Source organism: Hippocampus comes, unplaced genomic scaffold, assembly GCF_001891065.2.
Source record: "Hippocampus comes isolate QL1 unplaced genomic scaffold, H_comes_QL1_v1.1 scaffold562, whole genome shotgun sequence".
Classification (NCBI taxonomy): Eukaryota; Metazoa; Chordata; class Actinopteri; order Syngnathiformes; family Syngnathidae; genus Hippocampus; species Hippocampus comes.
In genome coordinates, this window is record NW_017805537.1 from 225,197 (window position 1) to 230,153 (window position 4,957).

The following is a 4,957-nucleotide window of genomic DNA, read 5'->3' on the forward strand; positions in this document are numbered from 1 at the left end:
ACACACACACACACACAAACGCACATGAAAACAGATCTGGTCATAGTTACGTGTCGGATTCAAATGCGGAAATTCCGCCACGCGCGTGATCAATGCGGCGGCTAAAACGTAGCGCGAATAATGACGGCGACTAAACAAATGCGCTCTGATCCATTTACATGCAAATGAGCCCCCCGGCCGCTTTTTGACGAGGGCGTAAAAGAGAAACACAACATTGTCACGGCAGTTAACGTGGCGCTACGTAATAACTTGTGGTTCCGTGAACCCTTACGGAGTGATGCTGTTTGCCAGCTTGTGGAAGGGGAGGATACGCTCTCATTGGTTGCCGTGTCAATCATCGACTCTCACGACCGAGTCGCGTGCTGTAAGCCTTGCCACACACATTTAGGAAGTATCATCAAAATAAATCTTTTGTACCGCGGAACAAAAGTGACGATACACTTTTTTTTCAATTTCATTTCATTTCGCTATCATTTGGATAGATGTGAAGCCATCGCCATTTGTCAGCTTCGGGTTTGCAGTTTTTGCAAGCATATTGTTCCTTTGCGCAGGGCTCACCAATCACCGGACATTGGAGCTGCGTTGCAATTTTGCACCAAGACAAAAGTTTTTTGTCGGTTCCTGACTGCAGTTTAGAACTGATTTGAGAAACTTTACTGCCGTCACACTGCTCCAGAGTAGACAATTTGGTGGCTGAAATTAGACTAAACATTAGACCAGCTGGAAGCAGGTCTAAGTTGTGGCGCAGGTGGTGGAAGGCGATTTGGTGGATTTGATCAAGGTGCAGGCAGATTTGTGAGCTCTGTGGATATGTGTGATGGATCTCATAGACTTTCTTTACATGATCTGCATGTGGAGATCTTGCAGTTCCTTTATAAACGTACTTCACAAACGTTAATCTCCTGCATGGACTCCAGCCATGTTGACTCGATGCACTCTCCTGCACTGACTTTAAAGGAACTGAGAGGAGCCATTCCCATTGGCCGGGAAGCAAGTCGGCTGTGTTAACCCCCACAACGGCGCAAGTGTCTAAAAAAAAAAAAAGGCAAAGATCAGTCTACTACTGATGGCCTCACGTCTGTCTGAATGATACATTAAAAAAAAAAAAAAAAAAAAAAAAAAGTATCCATTTGTAATCATTTGTCACTAGCATAGCATTGTAACATTGTTCATTTTTGTTGTTATTACGGTTAATATATTTTTTTTGGTATTTGTTGATACAACACCTCACCTCTATGGCAATATATTTAATTTAAAACATCTCATCGCTATGAAGGATCCATACGAGACCACCCACTTAAGTTTCCAAGTACGGTATGTTTCCTTTCACCACACCAGACAATTCCCAATGCAATTCCCTCCCAAAGAGACGCTCGCCTCGTGGATTAGCACATTTATGACACCGTTTATCATCATCCATATGTAACGCTTCACACCAGCGATGTAAAAGCCTCATTTTAAATCCCTCCCAAAAAAAAAAAAACGGAAAAAAGTATGTCTTCTGAAGCACTTTTGTCTCTGCAGTTATTGTGCTTTTTTAGCACAGCTTAGCTTTGGCGGCTTTGTGTCATTCACTCTTGTTGCGACTGTGTGCGTATGTGTGTGTGTGTGTGTGTGTGTGTGTGTGTGTGTGTGTGTGTGCGTGTGTGCGTGCGCTCGCACGTGTGTAAGCATGAAACTGAAAGCGTGATTTGCTGGTCGCGATGATGAGTGGCGACATCACTCCAAATGGCAAATCGCTGTTCCCGTCGCACTTTGCTCCGCAACAACTTCCATTTTTCTTAATAAAAATAGAACCCGCCGTGCAATGCATGCCAGGCCTTTTACATCTCGTCGTAGATGGAGGCACTGAGTAAGAGAAAGGAGATGAATGGATGCATGGTTGGATGGATGGATAGATAGATGGAGGGAGGGAGGAGTGTGGGGGGGTTAATGGCTAAAGTACATGAGAGGGTACAAGCTTGGCGGGTTGAAATGACCAAAGCGGAGACACATTCGGTCCCATTTGAGCATCTCTGGTCGCCTTAGTGCTTATAGAGCTCTCACCCATTCTTAGTGCGCACACCCGCGCGCGCGCACACACACAAACACACACACACACACACCCACACACACACACACACACACACACACCGACACACACACACAGCCTGTCATTTTTCCGAGGACAAAATCAATTTTGCTTTTCATGTGTATGGAGTTGGAGTTACCCACTACAGATATCCACAAATCAATCAATATCTGCACCCCCACATGAAATGGTAGAATATCAAGATTTGTGTCACATGTAGGTAGAAAGACAAGAACACACCCACACACACTCACGAATAGAGGCACACACCCATGACTCAAAGGGTGAAAGGACCTCAGAGCATTTTTCTCATGTGATCAAGACAAAATGTCGCCATGAGGAAAAATGTCCCAACACTAAAAGGCGAATGTCAAGATTTGGGCCTCATGAAGACAGAAAGACAAGAACACTCACACATACACACACTTACATACACGTCCATATAGCAATTCAGGGAATCGTTGCTATTTGGTGAGTTTGGGAAACGAGCCCTGCCATAAAGAGTCAAAATATGCAACGAATTGACACAAAAAGGGGGTGTCCTTGCGTATAAATGCCACAAGATGGCGGCAAAGTCTTTCCGACGGCGAGGATCATAAAGCATCAACACCATGCATCAAGCATGTATACGGTCATGATCCTATTTTATATGACTGTCTTCAGTCGTTGAAATTATTCAAAACAAACAAACCATTCACGAGGCTCATCGATAATATTAGTTTGCATGCCAGCCGTGAAATCACACAAATAAATTACACACGGGCACTTTACACAAACCGCGGGGGTGTCTTCGGGCAGTAGGCGGGGGGACACCCTGAACCGGTTGCCAACCAATCGCAGGGCACACAGAGACGAACAACCATCCATGCTCACACTCACACCTTGGGACAATTTAGAGTGCTCAACCAGCCTGGAGTACCCGGGGAAAACCCACGCAGGCCTGGGGAGAACTTGCAAACTCCACACAGGTAGGCCGGAGCCGGAATTGAACCTGGTACCTCTGCACTGTGAGGTCGAGGTGCAAACCACTGGTCCACCCCACCGGGCTGCCCTATATGTTATTAAATTTTTTTAAATAAATATATTTGAAAATATGGAAAAAAATCTCAGAATATGTAAAAAAAAACAATTTCAAATGTACAACTAAGTTAACCACTGTTAAAAATTAGACTTAAAAGAATGATATTTTTTTTTCCTCCTCCATACATTGCCTGCACGTTTCAGAAAGAATTCGGTGAATGCTGATGAGTGGATCCATTCTCACTTTCCGATGGGACTTTTTGAATTTCCTGCTCGCATGATCTAAGAACTGACAATGCACATTGGTGAAACATCAGTATCGCACGCATGCACACACACACACACACACACACACACACACACACACACACACACACACACACACACACACATGCACGCGTGCGCTCACACAGTCACACACGCACATCTGGCCCTGCTTGTTAGTGCTTCCCAAGTTCACGGAGAGACGCACTAAAACAGCCCGCGGCATGACCTTGTCTTGTTAAGAGGCCGGACAGTATTATAATAATAATAATAATAATAACAACATGAAATAAAGTGACCTACTTGATGTAGCCCCACTCCACAACTGCACCCCCAGCCCTTGATGTGATTCACACACTCGGGCTGAGCCCTTGTATTATAACCAAGTCAACACTGCTGATACTGATGAAGATGATGATGATGATGATGAGGCGCCAGTGGCTGCAGGTGATGCTGTGATGGCAACATGGACGATGATGATGATGATGATGATGATGATGAGCACCTCCTCCATGCACGTGCAAGCCACAAAAAAAAAAAAAAAAGAAAGAAAAATGGTGAGAAAGAAGAAAGAAAGTCAAGCTTGGATTGTCGTACCCGGCGTGCTGCTGAAAGCGATCCTGCGCGTGGAGGAGGGCGGACGCCGAGGTTCATGTGAGCTTGGCGCGCGGTCTGTCCCCTTCACCCAGCCTCCCTCGCTCTCGCTCTCTCTATCGCTCTCTCTCGCTCCCCTCCACTCTCTCTCTCTCTCTCTCTCTCTCTCTCTCTCTCTCTCTCTCTTCATCACTCTCATCCGCCCTTACTCGTCTTTTCCCTCCATTAGTCTTCAGCGTGGAGGAGGCGGCTCTCTAAAAGCTTGCTATTTTTGAGGAGGGACACTTTGCCAAGCATTTAGGGGGGTCTCGCTTATATACAAACGACACACACATACACACTTGCGCGCACACACTCAGACATTGGTGCGCGGCGCGCGCGCACACACATACAAATTTGGACTCAGCTCACTTTTGGCTCATGCCGAGCTGTGCATTTGGTACCTGGGCCTTCAGTGGGGACTTCATGCACCTGTTCGCACCACCAGCGTGAGTCGAAATGATACGAGCCACCGATATGATAAAATAATGCAACGTGACAGCGCACATCTGTGCCATGTGCATCATCTGGAGCGGCGAATCAATGATTCATCAAACAACACCTTTGACTTGCGAGCGCAAACTTGGTGGCAGTTGAACTCAATTCAACTTAGTTCACAAGCGGCAGCGGTTTGGCAAATACAACTGGGCGGGTCGGGGTGGGGGGGTAGCATTATTTGACACATGATAAAATCTCAAGAAGCCATGCTGTAAATTAAACAAGTTGGAGATAAGCGCTTGAAATAGCAGTTTCTTACACAGTAACAACCCTTGTAAGGTTAAAAAATAAAAATTCCCCCCACCCTAACACTAAGAATCCACACAAAATTTGGTAGCCATGATAGGTTGCACGAAAAAGTCGAAAGAACCCATGCTGGAAATTTAACAGCAAATCGTCCATTTTAGTTTGGAGCAGCCATTTGTCACACAGTGATGCCACTCGGAAAGTTTGACAAATTAGCCCCCGATA

The 4,957-nt window shown here is 45.7% G+C and overlaps 1 protein-coding gene across 1 annotated transcript in view; it reads right to left on the reverse strand.

The window, feature by feature from the left end:
- cdh24a (cadherin 24, type 2a) overlaps positions 1-4,030 on the reverse strand; it is a 34,576-nt gene extending 30,546 nt beyond the window's left edge. The window contains exon 1 of the mRNA XM_019878370.1: positions 3,953-4,030. The gene's annotated coding sequence lies outside the window, so the exon portion shown is untranslated. The remainder of the gene's footprint in view (positions 1-3,952) is intronic.
- Between the last annotated feature and the right edge of the window lie 927 nt (positions 4,031-4,957).